Source organism: Alligator mississippiensis, chromosome 2 (assembly GCF_030867095.1).
Source record: "Alligator mississippiensis isolate rAllMis1 chromosome 2, rAllMis1, whole genome shotgun sequence".
Taxonomy (NCBI): Eukaryota; Metazoa; Chordata; order Crocodylia; family Alligatoridae; genus Alligator; species Alligator mississippiensis.
The window spans coordinates 152,904,342-152,928,028 of NC_081825.1; the positions used below are offsets into that span (position 1 = coordinate 152,904,342).

At 41.8% G+C, this 23,687-nt stretch overlaps 1 protein-coding gene across 1 annotated transcript in view; it reads left to right on the top strand.

Annotated features, from left to right (window-relative positions):
- Positions 1 to 744: 744 nt before the first annotated feature.
- CCSER1 (coiled-coil serine rich protein 1) overlaps positions 745 to 23,687 on the top strand; it is a 1,487,243-nt gene continuing 1,464,300 nt past the window's right edge. The window contains exon 1 of the mRNA XM_019488094.2: positions 745 to 1,009. The gene's annotated coding sequence lies outside the window, so the exon portion shown is untranslated. The remainder of the gene's footprint in view (positions 1,010 to 23,687) is intronic.

Consider the following 23,687-nt stretch of genomic DNA (forward strand, 5'->3'; position numbering starts at 1 on the left):
CTAGCCTCCTCTCCTGTGGAGTCAGTCCTGCATTGACACTGGTATCACAAAGAGCAAAACCTTGCCTTGACATTGGAACCTGTTTTTAAGAAGGGGAACTGCTGTTTTCTGCTTTTATGTTTCCAGTGACAAGCAGTTGTGGTTGGATTGTGATAGGTGCACTCCAGAAACTGGAAAGCAAATAGCCAGGCACATCAATACCTAAAATAAAGAGAGGGTGGGGGAAGAGGAAGGAGTCCGCAATCCTACAGTACAGGGGGTGGGGTGGAAGTGCTCAAGCAGATGGTGACTGCGAAGGAGCGAAAATGAGTCCCTGGATGAGATTCTTTCCCAGCTCTGTGCTTGCTCCTGTGCTAAAGCCTTGGCTGGGATGATGTAGCTGGGGCTGGTCCTGCTTGGAGCTGGGGGTTGTGCTAGGTGACCGCTTGAGGTCATTTTCTAGGATGCCAGGGGAGCTTGGGAATCGGGACTGGTGGTAGAGGTGATAACCGTTATTAGACCAACTAGATTTCTGCAAAAAAACAACAAGGAGGCTTGGGAAAATGTTGCTCCCTCTGTGCTGACTCAGAGCCCAGGGAGGTGAGGCTTCCCAAGCCCTTGGTGCCAATACCTCGCCTTGAGTCGGAGGCTGTGGCCGCCGGCTCTCCTCCCCTGCGCTGCCCGCGCGCCCCTCCCTCCCTCGGCAGCTCGCGCGGAGGCGAGGCGCTGCCTTCCCGTGAGGTGGCAACACGGCCACTTGCAAGCGCCGCCCCCAGCCCTCCTCTCTCCGGCAAACAGCCGGCTGCATACACAGGGCAACATGACTGCCTGGGAAGAGGCGGCTCTGGCGGAGGAGCTGTGCTGGCTCCAGGAGGATTATTAGCCCCGGATCAAGGGGGCGTGCGGGGAAGGCAGCCGGCCCAACCCGCAGAGGCGGCGGAGGGGGGCAAGGAAGAGGCCCCCCCACATCCAAAACAGAAAGCGAGCACTGAGCGCGCTGGAGGAGCCCGCCGAGCCGCAGTCCAGCCAGGTAGCCGATCCCCCTCCGTGCCCCTCTCCCTCCCTGCGGGCACCCGGCAGGTGACAGGGGTGTCACGGGCGGGGGACAGCCAGCCGGGCCTTGCTGCTGCTGCTGGGCTCCTGACATGCTGGGGTGGGGCAGGGGGGGACCTGCCTGGCGTCCCGCCCCTCTTGCTGGTTTGGGAAGGGGGAGCTGCACGGGATGGGGCACCCTGCACTCCCCCAGGGCGGGGGGAGTGGTGCTAGCATGAGATTGCTCCTTTCTGCTTTGCGTCCTGTAGGTAGATCCGGGGCTGGGGAAGCAAGGCAGCTTTGGCAGCTGATTGGGAAAGGAGGAGGGAGGAGGTGGGCAACCCCTATGTTGCTGCTCCAGTGGCAGCAGGAGAATCTGGGGTGCCTGTGCCAGGGTGGGGGGCTGTGCTGCTCCCTAGGCTCTGGTGGCACGGGACTGCTGGGTGGCATTGCCGAGAGGAGGCTGGCTGTGCTGGCAGCTCGCAGACGCAGCACTTCAGGGGAGCGCTTGGATGCTGGCAGGCAGCAGAGGCAGCTTGCAAAGTGGAGGAGCCCTAGGCCCTCCATTAAAACCACATGTGCCCTGGGCGCGCACACTGCCTGGTGGCTTCCCTCTCCCTTGCTGCCCATCTGCAGCAGCTGGGTGTGGGCAAGGGCACAGTGGCTGAGGACACGTGGCCTTTGTGGATGGTGGTGGAGGAAAAGCAAGCCACCGGTGACACTCCTGTGAATGATTTATTTTGTGCTGAGAGCCCATTCTGTCTCACGTGGGACCTGGAGCTTTGCCCTGAACTAGTCAAACAGCTACAAGACAAACCTGGAGTAGGCAGCACACCCTGGGAAATGCAGAGGGCAGGCTGCTTTTCCTCCTCTGATCAAAACCTCCCATACATGCCTGTGAAATTTTTCCTGAATCACACTGGGGTGCAAGTGTAAGGAGAATTGGGACCTAAGTTTGTCATTTTTCACATGACCTTCTTGGAAGATGCCTTTAACTTGTGGGGATTGCAGGAAGAAATGATGTCTTTGGAGTAGAAATGAGTTGGATGTGGTTGTATTGAATGTGTTGTTTGTAGGGGGTTCAAGTTTGAGTTGTTAGCTCAAGGATGTTTGCTACCTGTTGTTGTTCTTCTAAAACACATGATCTGCATTGAAGAGTACAAAAGACTGGGATGTTTCTTAGAATGGGAGGGGGTTGTGAAAATCTCATGTGTTTCTTTAGTATGTCCTATTTTCATTTTCTCAACTGAATGAGGTGTTCTCCACATTCTGCCTTTCCTTGAAGGAAAGGAAAGTTGTTGAGAGTTGTTTCGCTGAGTTTCTTTCCCATGGAGACCTTTTCCAGCCCAAGGCACACTTACATTAATAAAAATGTTCCGCGGCACACCTGTTAAGGCATTCCCCATCCTTATACCTATTGTACCTCGTTGCCATGGCAAAATTCAGCAGCACGCCTGTTCATTTTTGACAGCACACTAGTTGGGAAACACTGTCAAGCAGTCTCTCCCTTCAGCTTCAGTGAGAACTGCAGCTCAGGAAGTATGTATAGTACTGCTTATTTTCATGACTTTTCTTTTTACGCTCTTTCACAGATGAATGTGACTAGAAGGGAAACTTGAAAAAAATCTTTTTAGATGGATTCAATGTGAGACATGTTTTTTTTTTCTAGTATATATTGCACTTGAAGTGTTTAAAACCCTCAAGAGGCATCGGAGGGGAAAGACAAGGAAGGTTTACTAGTTGCATCAAACAGTCCCACTTGCTTGTACTTAAAAGGGGGAAATAGGAGCATGTTGCAACAAACAGTTAAGGCATATATAAAAATGAAATATTAATGAGCTGGAAAGGCTTAGATAGCAAAGACATTGCACCTAATCATTCTGGAAGATTTTGTCCTTTCTGTAGCTCCTTATGGTATATATTGCTCTCTCTGTAGCACACATGCAATTAAAATTAAAGAGCGACAGGATTTGTAACTACATATGTAGAAGTATGCAGTGATAATAATAATACATAAGCATTTTTCTCGTGATTGTCTGTGGTGGGAGTTGCTTTTACTTTTGTTTTTGAAGGCTGGTGTAGAATATATTAGATAGAACAAATGTCTGATGACTGTTTTCTTAGAAATCTCAGTGCCAAGGGCTCGAGTCAGTCCTAGGCTACACCAGAGGATGAACATAAGCCTCAGGTGACAGAAGCTTTCCCAAAGGGACTGTTATGACTCTGCAAACCTTGTTGTGATGTGGCTCTGTAGATGGCCAGCACCATTCACAAAATAGGTGCTAGTTTCCTATGAAGAGGCGAAGTGAAACCATCCAGGGATGCATGTAGATGCACTAAGAGAGTGTATCTGCTATACAGCCTGTATGAGTAGGGTTCCTTAGGGATCCTTTGCTGCAAATGGGAGCTCCGTGTTTCAGTAGAATCCCTGGTGGTGAATGCCATCTGCGTACAACCACAGCTCTTAGGACATAGTGCTGGCAGTGGGCACTCCCTGCTCTGCAACAGCCAGTCAAGTCCAAGAGGCGTGAACCCAGCATTAGCAATGGGAAAGAGAGTGCACAAGTGTCTGTGTACTGGCTACATGCTTTTTTATGGTAGTTTAATATAAAATTGTTTCTGTGGCTTGCCAGGATCTTCCTGGTTTTTGTAGGAAGCAAGTGATAAAAGCAGAAGTCTTATGATAACAGCTAGCCCATCTGGGGAAAGCTGGAGCATTTTATAAAACTTGTATTTTTATAATTGTGGCCAAATCCTGCCTGCTGTGGAAGTCAGTGAGAATTTAAGAAATTTTCATTGGCTTTTGTGGAAGCAGGCACAGTAGTAGTTCTCTCAGGCAGTGATTCCATTTACTTCAATGATAAATTTACCAATTGGTTAAAAGGATGGAGTCCTTGGACACATCCCCATGAGCATGTAGTTCCCCTGGGAACAAATAGTAGCAGCACATATTTGTCTCGTTGCTGGTTGTCTATGGGCATGCCCCTGCATACACGCTGTGGCCCATGGCAAATTGCCCAGGGTGGAATAGGGGAGGCTGGGGCCAGCACTTGGGTTGGTCCCAGCAGCCTTACCTGGGGTGTTAGGAATAGCCGCTGTGGCGATTTGGGTGCAGTAGGTGCTCTGCACAGGTTGTATGTAAGGTACAGGTTGAAAGTGGGCTGGAAGAATGGGACAGAAGTCTATGCAGATACATGCACCCCTCATAGGTAAGAGGAGAAGAAAGATATAATTTAGGTTTACCTTATCCAGGAAGTACACAGCCCCACTAGGGGTAATGCCTTGCTGGACCTGGTCCTGGCCATGGGGGATGACCTGGTGAGGGGACTGCAGGTCCTTGACCACCTGGGCAATAGCGATCATCACCTGCTGGATTTCATTATCCAACACAGGGCATCTAGGGCTCACACCAAGGCTAAAGCTCTTGACTTCAGAAGGGCCAACTTCAATGAGTTTAGGAGACTAATGGGGGAGGCACTAAGGGCCCAGAAGGTAGAGGAGATGGGAGTCCACGAGGGATGGTCATACCTTAAGGGGGCGATCCTCCAGGCCCAAAGGATAACAGTTCCTGAGAGAAGCAAGGGGGGTAAGAGTGCTCAGAAACCCCCTTGGCTCAGCAAGGGCATTCAGCAATGCCTGATGACCAAAAGGGAGGTGTACAACCAATGGAAGGGAGGAACTATCACCAAGGAGGAGTGTACTCCTCCTCGGCCCAGGAGTGTATGAGGGCTATTAGGAAGGCCAAGGCAGAGATGGAGCTCAGGCTAGCGTCCAGGATTAAGGACAACAAAAAGTCCTTTTTCAAGTACATTGGGAGCAAGAAGAGGGCACCAGGCAATGTAGGGCCCCTGCAAGACACAAACGGTAATCTGGTGGCCATGCCAGACAAGAAAGCTGATATTTTTAACAGTTTCTTTGCCTCTATTTTCCTGAACAGGGACTGGGATATCCCACCTACCAGAGGTAGGGACAATCTTGGGAATAGCTCTATCAAGCCTTCAGTCAGTGCAGATGTAGTTAGGGATCTTCTGGAAGGGCGAGACATTTTTAAATCTGCAGGTCCAGATGCCCTCCACCCAAGGGTGTTGAGGGAGCTGGCAGGGGTCATCGCGGAGCCCTTGGCCTGGCTGTATGAGCATTCATGGTCATCTGGCCAGGTGCCGGGGGATTGGAAACTGGCTAATGTGGTCCCTATTTTTAAGAAGAGGAGAAAGGAGGACCCAAGTAATTATAGGCCTGTAAGCCTCAACTCGGTGCTCGGGAAGATCTTGGAGAGAATCATCAAGGAGCACATCTGTGGGGGGCCTGCAGGGGAGATCATGTTCAGGGGCAATCAGCATGGGTTCACCAAAGGCAGGTCCTGCCAGACCAACCTGAATGCCTTTTACGACCAAGAAACTAAATACTTGGATGATGGTGTCGCCATGGATGTAGTTTTTCTAGACTTTAAGAAGGCCTTTGACACTGTCTCTCACCCTATCCTCATCAATAAATTAAGCGTTTGCGGCATTGATGCCTGCACAGTTGGATGGGTAAAAAATTGTCTGATGGGGTATACCCAGGGAGTAGTGGTGGATGGGTTGTACTCAACCTGGTGAGATGTGAGCAGTGGGGTACCCCAGGGCTCGGTCCTCGGGCCCGCACTGTTTAACATCTTCATCAGTGACTTGGACGAGGGGGTGGAAAGCACACTGTCCAAATTTGCTGATGACACTAAGATGTGGGTTGAGGTGGACACACTTGAAGGGAGAGAGAGGCTGCAACTAGATTTAGACAGACTACAAAAGTGGGTAGATGAGAATAAGATGGGGTTCAACATAGATAAATGCAGGATGCTGCACCTTGGGAGAAGGAATCCACAGCATACATGCAGGCTGGGGAGTTCCCTTCTTGAAAGCACAGAGGCGGAAAGGGATCTTGGAGTCATTATTGACTCCAAGATGACCATGAGCCGCCAATGCCAGACCGCAGCCAGCAAGGCCCGCCATACCTTGTCATGGATCCAAAGGTACATCTCAAGCTGGTCCAGAGAGGTGATACTCCCCCTCCTTGTGACTTTGGTCAGGCCGCATTTGGAGTACTGTGTCCAGTACTGGGTGCCGCACTTCAAAAGGGATGTGGCCAGCCTGGAGAGGGTTCAGAGGAGGGCCACCCGCTTGGTGAGAGGGCAGCAGGACAGGCCCTACAAGGAGAGACTGAAGGATCTGAACCTGTTCAGCCTCAGCAAGAGGAGGTTGAGGGAGGGACGTGGTGGCTGCCTACAACCTCATCGGGGGATCAACAGTAAATAGGCTTTTCTCCCCAGCACCACCTGGGGTGACAAGGAACAATGGTCATAAGCTGATGGAGAATAGGTTTAGGTTAGAGATCAGAAAGCAATATTTTCCAGTTAGGGTGGCCAAAATCTGGAACCAACTTCCCAGGGAAGTGGTCCTCGCCCCTACCGTGGGCAAATTCAAGAGGAGGTTGGATGATCACCTGTCTGGGGTCTTGTGAACCCAGCATCCATTCCTGCCTGTGGCAGGGCGTCAGGCTAGATGATCTGTTCAGGTCCCTCCTGACCCTAGCTACTATGAAACTAGGTTGCAGTAAATGCTGAGGACAGGCAGCCTTTGCATTTGAGGTTGAAATCTTTCCCCTTTCTCTTGCTTAATGTATTGAATAAGGATTTGTACTGTGGGTTATGTGTCTGTAAGTAGTAATAGGTCAGTGCATGAGTGAGTTAGAAACCAAACGGTTCTCTCTCTTGACATACCTGAAATGACGTATGCTTGCTGTTGAGTACTTTGTCCTTTGTATCTTACTGCAAGGGAACAGGAAATGGATCTTCAGAACCTAGAGTTCTGCTCTTAGCTTTGCCCCTGTTCTGCTGCTTGTGTTCAGACAAAAATTTTTCTGAAACTTAGTTTCTGAGGGCATGTCTACACGTGCATTAATGCACCGTAGTTACTGTGTGTTATGTTTAGTCCTTTGTAATAACAGATACTACTAACGCAACGCTCAGTAACCAGAACTACTGCGCAGTAGTGCTGGCACATGCTTTTTTGTGACCATAATGTTCAAGAGACTAATTCTTCTGTGTATTAGCTTGGTTTTTTCCTGCCGCACTAATGCACACTAGAATTAGTCTACTATGCATTTAGCATCTCTTGTACATGTTCCCTGAGACTCTTAGTCTCTTAGACTTTCTGAGACTTGGACTCTTTGTAAAAAGATCTGCAGTAAGTGTGTTTTCAGAATTAACAGGACTAGTAATATGTAAGTAACATGTCTTTGTTTCTTCTGCTTTGATATGCTTTTCTTTTGGAATATAGGAGTTTGAATCTTCTAACTGTGATCGAAAAGTTTTTTGCCCAAGTGTTGTTCATACTCAAAGTTGTATGTGTGTTGGAGATTCTGCGGGGCTTAGTCCATCAGTTCTCATTCACTCCACACTTAAAGAAAATTCCCACCAATTTCGGTGAGGGTTTTGCGTGGCCTTCGTAACTTGACTTACTGTGAAAATATTGATTGTACTTGTGTTTGTTTGTTTGCTCTGGCACATGCAAACAGAGGCCCCACTACAGCAATTGACTCCATCTGGGCAAATCCATATGCCTGTTTGTAGTCTTTTGAAGTGGCTGGGGCCTTGCTTGGAAGTAGCAGTCTGCCTGTGTGTCATCAGTTGCGGGGTCAGCATCATATACAGTAACAGATGGATGTGGGTATTTTTGTGTTATAAATCTCAATAAATAAGTATTTTATCATGTAATGCAGATGAGGTATAGGTGCTGAGTTCATATACAAATGTAAATCTTAGAAAGCATTTTTTAAAATAGATTTATCTATGTAGTATTAAAAAATGTTTCAAAATACACATGCATGTGTTCACACACAGGGACTCATATTTTCAGGGAATTTTCATTCTTCAATTGTTATCTGCTTACAGGAATAATATTATGTAAAGAGGACAAAACTTTGACAAGCGTTACAGATTTTTTTATTAAAAATAATTGAAGTTTATTGTAGAAGGTTACATAGGTGTACTATACCATTCTTAAATTGATGTATTGGCACATTGCAGGTGCAAAAAAAGAAACCTTGAATATATTTCTGGTTAAAAATCAGTAAGACGCGCACATTTTATATTTGGAAGAAGTGCAACAAATAAAAATAATATAATTAGCAACTTCTAAAGGCTGGAGACTAAATCATATTTCCAGTCCTGCACTTAAGTGTTCTGTTTACACTGGGAATGAAACTGAAGTTGCAAAACTTACTGATTTCAGTGAGGCCAGGATTTTACCCTGTAAGGAGCTCTATTGAACTCTAGAGGTCAATCTTTCAGTCTAAAAGTAATCAGATGTATACATCTTTGCAAGCTTTTTATCCCACCATGTAACCTGTGACTTCATTGGATCTCTTTCTTTATTGGATTTATTTGGCAGCCTTCTATAACGGTAGGAAAATGTGCTTCATTGTTAACCTTGCCCTACTAAAATATGCTTTTTGTAGTCAAACTTTGTTACTGAGAGTAATGGCTTTGTGATATGACATGTAAAATACAGCATTTATGAGCACTTAAAATAGTATGCATAGTGTAATTTGTACCTGTAGCATTTCATATATATTTCTGTGCTTCAGCAAGGAAATATCTACATATTATCCATACAATTGAATAAATAATAGCATAGTTATTTTCTAGTTAAATTCATGGCCATTTTTTATTTATTGCTTTTTCTACTGCCTCTCACACTGTGCCTCAGTTAGAGTGTAGCACTTAGATAATACAAAATCACATACTCCATGACTGACAACTATGCTATGATTTCCCTATTGGACAGTAACAGAATACTTATGCTTCATACAGAAGGCTATTGGCTTTATCAACACCATGATCTACCCTAAATATAATAGTCATTTTGTAATAAAATCTGAGGATAGGGTATGAGAAGAACTACAATGAGATAGGAAGAGAACACAATATATACACAACGATCTTGTAATTTTAAAAAGGAGAAATTGCAAAAATATCTACATTAAAATCTTTGTGCTCTGTGCATTTTGTGTCTTTGCACAGATTATTCGATGGAGAAAAACTGAACAAACTATTGAAGCACAAGATCAGCTTCACAATGCACATACACAGTGCACTGTGATTACAATTGTGAATGCAATGGTGCTGAAAAATGTATCTTCATAATTTTCTATAAATATTTTTACATATTTCTGCAATTTAATTCAGTTACCAATAACATAACATTGGCCCTTACATCCAATTCTAAGATAAAGGTAGTTGAGGGGAATAAAAGACACTTTTCCATTATTTAAAAAAATACCGCTTAATTTTTTATAAAGCTCTGGCATCTCAATATCAGAAACTTGAGTTCTCACAGGATGGTAGCTTCTGTGTGACAGGTGTGTCTCACAATGAGCTGTTGATAATTGGTTGTGATTAAATTGTAATGTTTTTAAAAATATGTATTTTGCATATGTTTACTTCGGTTTGTAACTCTTAATACTGTCACAATTATGTTGGTTCAATCCATATTTGAGTAGTTTAAGGAAATTTAAATGTTAGTGCTCTATTTTTATATGAATTGTGAAGGTTGATGATTTGTCCTGGACATTCAGTTCATCATATTTTCATCTGGTGTAAATTGTTGCAACTTCAGTGGAACTGTCAGATCATGCTAGCTATGAACTATGTTAGTACAGTCAGATCCTGATTGTCTGTCTAGTTTTACCAAGTTTCTTATCACTGTAGTATTTTAGTATTAGTCACAAAAAAAACACAAATCTTTTTCTTCTTTCCAGCTGACAGGAGGCAGTGAGATTTAAATTATTGTAATTTTTTTTTGAGTGCCTTTGGTTCACTCTCATGAACACCTTTACATGCATGGAATATAAATTATCCAGCTTATCTAATATAAGATCTTTCAAAGATAATCATTTAAAGAATTACCATGATAACAAGCATGATAAAAATTTGTTCTGTCCTATATAATAATAAAAAAAAAAATAATAATAATAAAAAAAAAACAAACAAAAAAACCCCCCAAAAAACCTGCAGCATCCTTATAGGCTCGGCAGTGCTTTGTTGGCTAGCACTATGGAAGAAAGAGACTTGGGGGTCATCATTGACCACAAGATGAACATGAGCCTGCAATGCGATGCTGCGGCTAGTAAAGCGACCAAAACGCTGGCTTGCATCCATAGATGCTTCTCAAGCAAATCCCGGGACGTCATTCTCCCCCTGTACTCGGCCTTAGTGAGGCCGCAGCTGGAGTACTGCGTCCAGTTTTGGGCTCCACAATTCAAAAAGGATGTGGAGAAGCTTGAGAGAGTCCAGAGATGAGCCACGCGCATGATCAGAGGTCAGGGAAGCAGACCCTACGATGACAGGCTGTGAGCCCTGAGGCTCTTTAGCCTGGAAAAGCGCAGGCTCAGGGGTGATCTGATGGCCACCTACAAGTTTATCAGGGGTGACCACCTGTATCTGGGGGAACGTTTGTTCACCAGAGCGCCCCAAGGGATGACGAGGTCGAATGGTCACAAACTACTACAAGATCGTTTCAGGCTGGACATAAGGAAGAATTTCTTTACTGTCCAAGCCCCCAAGGTCTGGAACAACCTGCCACCGGAGGTCGTTCAAGCGCCTTCATTGAACACCTTCAAGATGAAACTGGATGCTTATCTTGCTGGGATCCTGTGACCCCAGCTGACTTCCTGCCCTTTGGGCGGGGGGCTGGACTCGATCTTCCGAGGTCCCTTCCAGCCCTAATGTCTATGAAATCTATGAAATAATATTTCAGCTGCAGCCTCTCTGACCTGGTCCTAGTTGCAATGACAGCGGTAGCACAACCAACTTCTGTTGATTTAGTGGGTGTAAGCCTTCTGATAAAGAGTTGTACTTATCCATTTCTAAAAATTCCAGCTTCAATGTTTCATTCTCCTAGTCCCATTCTGATGTGCCACATAAATACTTTTTCTCATTCAAATAATTTTGAAATACTGTATGTTGATAAATTGTCTTACCAGTTTAGATGGCATATCAGGGTACAAATTTGAATGCTTGCAACAGGTTTCCCATTCTACCTGCTGTGGTGCAGTTTACAACCGTATTTTAATCTAATGTAGAAACTGTGAGATGGTGATCATGGACCTTGAACAAATCACAAGGTTGGTCATTCTTTGTCTTGTTTTGTCATCTATGAAATGGGGATATCTGTGCTAATGTCACCCTGCATCTGTGAGACTCTGCTAGTCACCAGTCCCCTATAAAAAAAAAATAAAAAAAAATCCTTTTTGAAATTAATTGCAAAGCATTATGCAGCCACCTGTTAAAGCTAGACCTACTATCACTCCCTTTGGCCATTATTAACAGGTTTCATTGTAGTGTTGTAACTATAAGAGGAGAAAAATCTTTTTTGAATAAATTATAGGTGAATTCTTGATGATGAACTGAGTAGGGTATGATATATATATATATATATATATACAATGGAGCTAGTGAAAAAAATAGTATGCCATTATTTCTATTAATCACCACTATACATATGTCCTTAGTCTGTCCCAGGATAATAATATTTATTGAGGCAATTTATCCCCAAATCACGTGGGGCAACATGAAGGCTTTAGATAATATTTTAATGTAGATACCGGAACCACACAAGCACGAGTTTGGTAGTATAATTTAAGGTATTCAAATATAGCCCAATTTACCCAGCATAAAGATGCTTCCAATAGTGTATTTAGGGTGCGTTAATGATGCTTCCTGATGGAAAATGGCCATAGAAAAGATGGAATAGCTTTGTCCCTTTTTCAACCAAACAAAGTGATCTGACAAGCCTATGTCCATTCTCTGGATCCACAGACTTCTCAAGATTTATTGTGTAGCAGATTCTGTCACAATTAGTGGGTTTAGAGAATGCTGGAAATACAAGGATAAGAGCTGTAGATTCCCCATGTGGACTTGCTGAACCCCATTTGTGCAGAAGCATGAAAGGGGAAGAGATGCATTGTAAGCATGCTTTCTCACTAGGTGTATGGTATAGTTGTTACTGTACCAAAACTAGCTGTATTTCAGAGGATCATGGAAATATTCATGTGTTTTGAGGAATTAAACTACTTTTAGATTGCCAAAAAAGGGAGTTAATATTTTTAACTAACATTACAAAAGTCTAAATTATCTAAAAGGAAACAGTATAATTATAAATTGACCTCACATTACATATTAGCTTCAGTAAAAGTATTGAAATAGAAGGGCAACAATATAATCTTTCTTTGCATGAATGCTTACCTGTATGAGAAAAATGGTAATATGTGAAATCACATTTATAAGTCTTCATGAAATACACTATTAAGAAACCTAATTACTTATTTTACATACTTCTTTCTGTTAGGAGTTGTTGAACTGTTTAAGGAACAAGAGTCCCAATCAGTCTTGGGTATGATAACAATGTAAAGTGGTTGCATTTTCTATTATAAGTAGTCCTACTTAAATTTTAATTTGATGCCATGCGTTGTTTCAGTGGTCAGAAGACGGGGACAATTTTGTTTCCTTTGTAAATAACAAAGTTGGTTTTATTGTTTTAATAAGAGGGCCTGATTCTTCACTGCTCTGCATTGTACCTTATACTTGTGCATAGTGTACGTAGGGGGCATAAGATGGAAGCATCCTCATTAGGCAGTGTAAAATCAGTCTTGCATTCACTCAGTGTTGCCCAAAATGCAAGACAATGCAGAAGGGCGAAGGTGAAAGTATGATAGAATCATAGAAATTAAGGACTGGAAGAGACTTCAAAAGATCAAGTGCCGCCCCCCCCCCCCCCCCCCATCCCCGCCCTCCCCTGCTCTGGGCAGGAATACTGCTGAGATCAAGTGATCCCAGCAAGGTGTCTGTCCAGTCTTCTCTTGAAGATTTCCAAGGTTGAGGATTGCACCACCTCCTTCGGAAGTCTATGCCAGTTTCTGGTTACCCTTACTTTAAAGAAGTTCTTTCTTACATCCAACCTGAAACCATCCTCTAACAGTTCATGGCCATTGATCCTTGTCTTCCCTGGGGCACCCTAGTGAACAGTTCTTCTCCCAGCTCTCAATATTAATCCTTTTCATGAGATGAGCACCAAGCCCCTCCTCAGTTTTCTCTTCCCCAGGCTGAACAGTCCCAGGTCCCTTAGTCTTTCCTCATAGGCTAGGGACAGAAGTTACAAATAAACCGGTTTAAGTGAGCAGAAGCTGGTTTAAATCTTTAACAGAACAGAAGCTCAGAACACATAAACCAGTTTTAAAATGGCTGAAACTGGTTTAAGAAAAACCTGGTAGAATGTAGTATCAGACTGGATTGATTTGGGTCAAACCAGTTTATGACATTTTTGTCCCAGACCCCTTCCTGGTTCAAGTTAAATTACAGTATCCCAGCATGCTTTCCAGCCCTGGGCTGGGCTGGGCTGTGCTATCTGCTGCAGAGAGTAGGGCTGGCCCCACCCCTCTGCTCCCTAGCTGGAGCAGTGAGGGCTGGCTGACAAAGTGGGAGTGGGGGGCAAGCCCCAGGCAAACCTTGGCTTGGGTCTGGGGCCAGGGAGGGGGGTTAAACACTCCTTTCCCCACTCAAGCTTACTGCTGGCTGCAACTGTAGACTACAAATCCCAGAGGCACCTGGAGGCAGGAAGAAGAAGTGATAAGCAACCCTCCAGAGCCCTGCTGCTATAATTCTGGACTGCAAACCCCAGAGACCTTGTGGGCAGCAGAAAAAGGAAGTGAACATACAGCCAGAGATCCGTGTTCTAGTGTATCCCATCTTCTGGCCTGAGCTACTACAGGCATGTGACTGCATTTCTTGAATCAAAGGTAAATGTTTGTTCACTTCTGTTTCAATATAATTTGTGCAGTTTAGTAACCTGCAAAGACTGAATTGATTCAGCCTCAGGCTTTTTGACTGTCCGTATTTAGCCATAAGGTTTGTCCTCCAGGCCCTTAATTGCTCTTGTGGCCCTTCTCCGGACCTTTTCAAGATTCTCCATGTCTTTTTTTGAAGTGCAGCGCCCAGAACCGGACACAGTACTCCAGCTGGGGTCTCACCAGTCCCTAGTAGAGATGAAGTATCACTTCCTTAGCTCTAATTAAAGCCCTCCCCAAGCTCATCTATAAATGCCCTCAGGTAACCAGAAAAACAGGATCAAAGAGCCTGATATTCCAAGCTACCAAGTAACTAGCTGCTGGTCTGACTGAAACTTGTGGGAGTTGGGTGCCTCTGAAGATGAATTATAAGAGCTCCACCCCACACAGGTGAAAATTTTGCCTGTTTAAAGACTGCTTTACGTGATAAATTTACATGATAAATTCTGCACAAAATTCAGTTGAAGTAAGCTTAAAAAAGGGCAGGAATTATTTGAAGTTTTGCTTATCTCCTAAGTACTCGGAGAATGAAAATTGGAGTGCTGAAAGAATACTACAGGTTTGGGGGAAGATTCACATTAAAAAAAAAAGAGAGGAAACAAAGGTGCAGGAAGGAAGGATATGAAATGGAAGGGAAAGGGAGACTAAGAACAGAGAGTAACTAATTCATTATCTAAAACATGATCCCAGAGGGAACTTCTGTGTGTGTGTTACTCTTTACTTCAGTTGAACTTAGTAAGCACAGAATTAGCTGCTGTGACACGGGGGGAAAAAAAAGTCGTAGTGGGTACAAGAAAAATGAGATTACTTGGGCTCTATCCATAGCATTCTGTCACTATGCATCCCTCCCAGCAACTTGCATTTGCAAAAGGAGCAACTGGAGACTCCTTCAGTCCCATCCCTCATATCTCCTGTCCTGCAGCTTTTTGCCTTTGTCAGTGAATTTACTCAATATCATTATGGTGTGTAAGCTGAATCTTGAAATATAATAATGGGTGCAGCTTTATGCATTAAAAATAAATGCCAGTTGATTTGAATTGCAAACCTGCCTGCCTGTTCCAAACAACCCTGTAGCATAAAGTTTCCTTTGACTTTCATATTTGATCTATTTGCTAGGGTAATAACATACAGACTATTTCATTTCTAGAGGTTAGCAACTATGCTTTAGCTTGAAAGCACTGTGGCCTTCAACAGTCAAAACTCCACACTCATGCCTTACCCCTTTATTACAGGATGAGGGATGTATGTGAGAGATGTGACTGAAGTCTCCAGTTGCCTCTTTTGCAAATGCAAGTTGTTGGAAGGGATGTATAGTGACAAAATGGCCATACTCATCAGTTGGATATTTTTATATACATGCTATATAATGGCCTTTGGTAAAGTTTGAAAACATACTGCAGAGTTTTCAGACAATGAATAGTCATAGAACTGAGGTCACTGAAGTAAAGGATATCTTTAAAAAAAGTAGACATTTACATTTTTCTATATTTTTAGCTATTTGGCAAACTGAAATACTGGCAGCATTGCCAAGCAGCTTCAGAATGATAGACTTTTAGGAACAGGAGAGAAAATTAAAGGGTTATTTTTATAGCACTTTGTCCAAGTATGTAACTTCTTAACTAGTAGCCTACTTCCTGAACAGAGAATAACTGCCACTGGAGTAAGTTACATAGAGTGACTTCATGGCACATGGCTTAATTCTAAACAAAAGAGAAAAGAGCTTCTTTCTTTTGACTGTTCAAGCGAAGGGAAATACTAAATGGTAATCCAAAAAAATCATAAGCAGTGTTTAAGTTCACTTTTGACTATGTAAAATTGTAAGGTAAGAATTTTTTAAAGGTGTTTTATCACAGTATGCCTTAACTTGTGTCCAGCTGTTATATTTTGACAATTCTTACACGTTAACCTTAGTTAATATCTAGCAAAAAACTGTTTTCTCACAAACGATTTTATCCTCTTCTTGCATACTGTGAATAAAATTATGCTTTTCTTAAGTATAAAGTGTAACATTTTTATTTCCAGTAAAGCATATTTTCTCAAAGAGGACAAAATATATGTATGGTAAACTATTATGGAATTCTAGAACACACAATGCTTCATGTTCTGGCAGTGACTTCTTTGTTGATTAGCATTGGAAGTACTTGAGTACATAAAAATTACCTTCCTTAGGATGTTTAATGTAATTATTCCCTTTTTGGGTTCCCTTTACTTTCTGTGTTGTGTTAATTGCTATGTGCCTGGAAAATTAAATCACAAAGTTGTGACACTGGTATTACCAAAAATTGTGTTACGTATTCTTTTGACCCAAGTAGACTTTCTCATTTGTGATTATTGAAATGAATGTATGTATATATCTGCTGGCATATATATAATTGGATGTCTAGCTATCTAATTTGTTTACAAGGGCAAAGTTGAGATTCATGAGCATTTTTGTGGGTACAAAATGTTTACAGCTTACATTTTCTGTAGAATTAAATAGACCTGATGATAGAAATAATGAAGACAGAGGAAGGTAGATGGTTTTCCTGGTTTTGAACCCTCTGTGGTAGGGAAGAATAATTTTGGAGAAAATGTGAGGATTTGGGGTTTTCATTACACTTCCTCTCTTTCTCATTTGAATTATGCAGTGATGCCACAATGTAGCCATTGTCTCCATCGGGGCTGATTGTGAATCAACATGCTTTGATGCCAGTCTTTGAAAATTATCTGGGACAAAAGGATTGTTACATGTGAAATGGAGAAAGCTATTCAGTACTCTCACAAAATATTCCCCTTCCCCCTTAGCTTGCAACCTAAGACAACTGACTGCATGTATAACACTGACTTCCAAAATGTGAGTCAGAGAAACAGTACAGGAATTATGTCATAAGATGCTTACATAGTGTTGTAGCTTTACACAGCATTTTCTAAATATAGCCACAGTCCCCATCATAAAGAGCCTATATAATTGTAATAAAACAAGTCAAGGCATGACACAGAAAAAGCTTAGAGAGCAAGGGGACTATTCATAAGGAATTATGAAGAACTATTTTGAAAGGCTAACTTTTTAAACAAAGGTTTGAAAGGACAGACAAAACTATAGATGAGGAAGCTGAATTAATATTTTACCACAAATGAAGTTTCATATCCCAATTTTAAGAGGTGAGTGTTCCTATCTGTTTATTTTACATAAATATAAACAGTAAGCACACCAGATTTCTGTGGGGGTGAGAAAACTGGTGATTATTAATGGAGAAGTAAAATGATTTCTCATTGAACACTAGGGACAGATCCTCAGTTGGGATAAATTGTTGCAGTCCTACTTTCTTCAGTAGAGCTGAGGATCTGGCTTTTACCTTGGATTTGCACTTGTACTTAGAGTGTGTGCTCATGCTGAGCAGTGATTGCTGATGACTAAGTGAATGAAAGAATAGAGCAGGCTGATAGTGTGGTACACTACTAGACTGCTGGTAGCAACAGAGAGCCTAGCAGATAGTTGTGCCCTGTTACTGTTAGTGGCTTTTTAGTCACTGAATCTGTATTTTGGTTCTGGGAACTTTAAATGAAATTGGTAGCTTTTAATAAGGTGCATGTTGCTCAGAGGCTAAGTGGGACAACAGTTGGGGGCAGTGGAGAAAGTCTTGGGCTGTGTCTCCAAGACTAATTTTTCCTTAAGCCTCATAATTACTGATGTCCTGCAAAGCACCAAATAAATGCACATGCACACTTTTTAACTCCTATGATTTGTTTGGGAGGGGAACAGGTGGGGAAAGTGGTTGATACGTGAGAAATTTAGGTATTATAGAAAACACAGGACTGGAAGGGGCCTTCTGGGCTAAAGTCCATTCCTATGCATTTGCAGGCAGTTGTTAACTGAAGAAATCCCCCAAAATCTCCAGTTTGGACTCTCTTACCCACAACTACAAGGAACAATAGCTGAAATGTCAAGAGCACCCTGTAAATATACCAGAAGTAAAAGCAGGGAGGAGGATATCATATGTGAAGATACTGAGAACTGGCAGGTTGATATCAGAAATGTCCAATAAGCAAACCCTTGTTGAGAGAGGTAATAATCTTTATTTAGGCTGTTAGGCCAAAACCTAAGCTGATGTAAAGCATCAGCTATAGCACCTGCAGTTATGCCACTTTATACCAGCTATGTCTCTGGCTCTGCTTTTGATTACTGAACTCAAGTTCTTCTGGAAAAAAATTGCTTCTGTAAAGAATTCAGTCCTTCTGTCTTTTCAAAAGGGGCTGAAGACAGCATGGTTTGGGAGCACATGATAAAATCATACCAGCAAAAGTAGGAAAGATGAGACCTTACCTCTGTTTAATAAAGTGAGAGAGGAAAGGCAGAAATTACACATCTTAAAATGACTCACCCATATGTCAAGAAGAAGATATTAATCTAGTGCATTTTCTCATATGTATATGTCCTTATGTCAAGAGCAGGCTGGAGAACCAGGTGTATGTGGTTGGAGGCAATTAAAGCAGAAGTACCCAAGAAAAGAATATTCAATGCCCTGGCAGACTTAATTTGAAGAAGGAAAAACCTTTCCAAGGACACGGCAAGCCATTTGTGCAGTGAAAAGAACTATCTTCAGTTATAGATTAGTGGTGAATGCAAAAAGAGGAAAGCAATGTAGAATAATTCTGTTGAAGCAGTTGTGCCTACTGGTCTGTTGCCCTGATAGCAGATGAGCAGAACATTAAGCTGCTTGGGGGGATGAGAAACTTGCAGGGAAGTTGAACAGTAACTTTCGGTACTTCAGTCCTGTTTTTGAGGTTTCAAACAAGTAACGTGTGTCAACTATATCTGATAATAAGGTATAACTTAGGCCAAGATACAGAATAAGTCTTGGGGATGATTTTTGCATTAGAATGCAACCCTCCCCCCCTCCCCCCCCCCCCCCAAACAACACACAAACAAAAGGAAACAAAAAACCCCAGTGTTTGGTGTTTTTACATAGAAAGGTTCCTCATATGGATATTTATTCTCAACACAGGCTGGGCAGAATGCTGTACAGGTTGCTATTCAAAGACATGTTTATACATAAAATGGGCTTGGTCCTAACTGGCAGGTGTGTAGAAGCATTTGCTGTGCTTTTGTATAAAAAATGCACCTGTATGTTGGAATGAAAATCTCAGCCAAGGTAAACCACATTGCTGAGTAGAGCCAGATAATTATAGGGTGGAACATTCCCTTTAAACTGGAATTCTTGCATCTGATGGTTTGTTCTGTCATCATTGTGCTGTTGTATGTCAATTCTGATTATTTCTATTACACATTCAGTAATACTGCTGTAATGTATGTGGAGGTTTTTTCTCTCTATCTCCTTTAAATTGCAGTTGTTTTAAGAAGAGAAGTTTGAGTTTAAAGGAGCATTTTGTTATCCTATATATGTCAAACTTATAAATGTTTAGAATTTTATTAGGGGGGTTTAATGAATCTACAGCAATGTTGGCAGTTACAGGAGTGGAGGGAAACCCATCTTTTTATTTATTCTTATTTCCCTGGGGTTAATTTTTGCATATCAAAAAAATCAAGCAGAATACTCTGCTTAGATACTTACTGGGTCGTCAACCCATATACTATTATAAACAAAATATTATTTTCTTAATGGCTAGCCCTTCAATTCTTACTCAGAGAGTACTGCTAGTGAAGTCTTCAACTGCAGGGTCATATGTTATTTCATTTATTAAGGTAAGGAAAAGGTCCCAATCTCTTTGATCCAAGATATTTTATTTTTCTCTTTGCTGACTGTATTTCTTCTCTTCGTTGATTTCTCTTTGTTGAGTAATTTTTTTTATTTATTTATTTTTGTTCATGTAATGAGTGCCAGGTCAGTGTAGGGAAGCCTATGCAGAAAGTTGCAATGTTATTTCCTTCAGTTAATTAGGAAGCCAGTGGACTTCTGAGGTGCGCAAGTGTGATACATTCACACTGGTTTCTTTAACCATGGGGTGGGGCTGAATTCTGTTTTGTGAAGAGTCTTTGCTTAGGCTAATCCACTTGTGGCTCGGTTCTTGTTCAGTGAGGATAGGCTCAGCATGCTGGGTAGGGATAAAGGATGTGTTTTTCAACCTGATGCTCTTTATTTATGTAGGAATAGAGATATGAATTTGGTGTGATCCCAGAACCAGTCACTACATTCTTTTGATTTGCCTAAATCTATCAGGTTACAAAAGGAAAGAAAGCTCTGCAGTGTTTCCATGTGTTGAACCCCTGTTAAAAAGAATGGGAATTATTTTCACACAAGCTCCAGAAGGAGAGTTGGTTTATATTTCCAACAGTCCAAAAGACTTCCAACAATTCCTTGCTTACCTTTTAGTAAACCCAGGCTCAAGCAGTTAGTGTGATTGCTGGGGAGAGGAAGGGATTATTTTTCTTCAGAAGAGCCAACCAAAGCTTACAGTTCACAACAGCTCTTACATATAGATGTACCTCATTCATCTAAATCATGTTTTGTCAATGTCTTGAGTGTAATAAACAATATGTCATTAAACCAGTAATGACATCCATGGGCTTTTCAGAAAATGCTATCATTACTGAAAAGCTGGGTTAATCTCTTACTAAATCCATAAGTAATTCAGGCCTTTACTGTGGTTTCAGCATTTTTCCCTAGAAAGCACAGCCTGGTGAAATGACAGAGATCAAGAGAAAAACCCATAGATACACAGCCTTAGAATCAATCTATGATTTAAGTGCTTAGATGAATATTACATCTAGCTCTTAAATGCCATTTCTGCAACTCCTGCTGTTTTGTATTTTTCGGTGCTGCTGATTCACAAATTGAACATAAAGTTTTTGTTACAAAATGGTCCTTAAATAAAGCATTAAATATATTGAATCAGTCATTTTCAGTCAGTACAGCATAGGTAAATAGGTATCTGAGAGATTTTAAAATTATGTTGTTAAAGGAAGAAGGGGAAGATGCATGTGTACTTGATTTGTGTGTGCATATATGCAGTGTTCTGCTAAAGGATGGAAGAAATGATGGAAGGTAAGCTAAGAAAGTTTTACATAGGAAAACACTTCCAGGTACACACAGTTTTAAAGATGTTAAATTTCTGGCTTTGTAGACATACATTTTTGGTGTATTTGTAAGAAAAATTTGTAGTGAGACTTCTATAGTCCTATGTGGTATTCCTTGGTCAGGGCAAAAATAATTTCCATTACATCTTGAAACTGATAATGCTTAACCTTTCAAGGTGAAGGGTTGACATTTTGGAATGAAAGCCAGGGTAATTTGGGCCAGCTTTCTAGCTAGCTCTTCCTATAATGTTTAGCTTCACTTTTGAAACAATTCTGATTGTCCCATTTCTGGGCGTATCTGCTAAATGCTGCCATTCCGATTGAATATCTGTGCCCAAGTTTATTGTAATTTCCAGATGTACTCCCGTGTGTTTGAGAACTGTCTTTGATCCTCTCAGACTCATTTTTGTTTATGAGTGAAAGAACATTTCCAAGCTCAGGGTCCCAAAGGAGACAGGGGTGGGGGCTTGGTTTTTTGTTTTTTTTTTCCAGAGTATGCATTCAGCATTTCTGAAGATCCTGTTGCAGGTATGAGTGTAAAATATAGGTTGAAATGCATAGCTCTGTGAACTCAAGTTTGAAAATACTGGTCTGTCAATCTTGTTTTCCAAAGGACCCTGGATAAAATTTTAGCTTCCTTGAAGTCAATGACAAACTCTTTGTTTGTATGTGCTGTTGTGGTGAGTTTGTAAAAACAAAACAAAACAGAAACCTACAGTATAATCTAAATAGCAGTAATGATAGTCTATGACTCTTGATAATGATGTAATTGAAAATGTTTGCTAAAACTGACTATTATTTAGTTTAAAAATGTTATCAACATTTATTAAACTGCTGTGTACTGCTTGTTTCCTTAGTCACATGTTTGCATGAGGTCTTGATTCTGAACCTACTGTTTTGTTCCCCAGTTATTAAAGCAACACTTCGTTCTGTATTTCATCCCCAGTTTCCTCAGGGGATGAAAGTAATCTACTCTTGATTATACCAGTAGTCAGTTACTTCCTTTTCTCTGCAGGCTCAGTTCTCCTGGCTGGCAAATTTAGAAGAGCAGGAGGAAGGATAATTGAGGACAGCTTTGCCATTGTCTGCCTGACTGCTTGGGCAGGTGGGAGAATAGTAGTTGTTCTCCCAGCCACAGTGTGAGAACTGCAATGTCTTGTGCTTTTTTATTTCCGTGCACAGCACAAGGACAGGTCATAGTCCTGCTCTTTATCAGATTATTGTGTCAACAACATTGTGGTTCATTATAGCTTAGCACTTTTTTTAAAGAACATTCAGGTTCTTAAGCTTTCAGTTTCCTGATGACACAAAAAATGGTAGCATGAGGAACAGTAAAGACTAGTCAGTTCCACAGAGTGATCTTGACTGTGTTGTAAACTGAGTTCAGTTGAACAATATACATTTTAATACTGCTGTATGTAAGCTCACAGATACATGAACCTGGCATTTTGAAAAGTAGTGACTTGGAAAATGGGTTAGAGATTGGGGTGGATAACCATTCCAACAATGAGCTGTCTGTGCAATACAATGGCTAAGAGGCCAGATGTGATCTGCAGCTGTCTAGTGGGATATGCTGCTTAGAACTTGAGGTGTTATTGAGGCTTCATTTTTGCCATTAGTGAGACTATTGCTAAAATACAATGTCCTGTTCTGGTGTCCAGACCTTTGGGTAGGAAAAAAAAAGGGTATAAATCTGAAAAGTTTCAGAAAAGAGCCGTAGGAAAGATCCAAGGTCCGAGAAACCTGCCTTACAATGAAAAATTAAAATATATGTAGATTAAAAAAACAAAAAACAAATTTAAAATACCTAAATGTAGATGAGATGTAGAAGGCCCTTTAATATCAGGATCCAATGGATAGGAGCTGAACGTAGAGAAATTTAAAGTAGAAAAAAGGTGTAAAACCTATTCAGGTTCAGGATGGATTCTCTGTCACTTGAAATGTTTATATCAAGATTGGATATTTGTCTGGGAGCTATGCCAGGACCAGTCTAAACCAGACCAGTGTAGGCTTAATATGGGAATCACTTGACCAAGTTCTATGGCATGTGTTTTCAGATTAACATTCCTTCTGGTTTTAAGCTATGAATTACAGGGGCTGAGCTTAGCATATTGGTTAATTTATCCTAAATTCTGTTAAAAATTGGGTGGACTTTTTTGCTTTGGGGGTTCTCTCTCTTTTTTCTTTTGAGAAGAATCTTAAACAGCAATAAAATCCATTTGTAAGTATCTAACATTGTCTGTCCAGTCACACTTCCTTTTCTCTGATTAGGGATAACCAACCAAACAAACAATGAATATAACTGGCAAGCATGTGTCCTTTATCTAGACTGCTGCCTTTGAATGCTACAAAATAGCCAAGATATTAAAGGGATACTGTCAGAGTCATCAGTCATCATAATATTTTTGGTTTTTTCCTTTTTTTCCCTTAAAAGCTAACTTCCTAACACTTAAACATGGTTTTCTTCTCATGTACTTTTTCACTATTCATGCAACCCACTTTTTCTGTTTCTTCCAACTTGAATCTGAAGATAAATTGTTCTATTTAAGCTGGTTTCCCTCTGCCCTGCCACCTCCCCCCCCCCCTGCTGGGAGAAATGATCGGGGGCTGGGGGAATGAACAGGGGCTTCTCCCCTCAGTTCCCGGTTTGATTCCCCAGCTCCTAAGCATTCCCCCCAGCTCCCGCATGTTCTCCAGGGGCTGCCAGCTCAAGCTGCGACTCATCGGACTGTTCCCTCAGTTGCCCCCTGCTGGGGCAAGGCAGGCAGTGCTGGCAGCACTA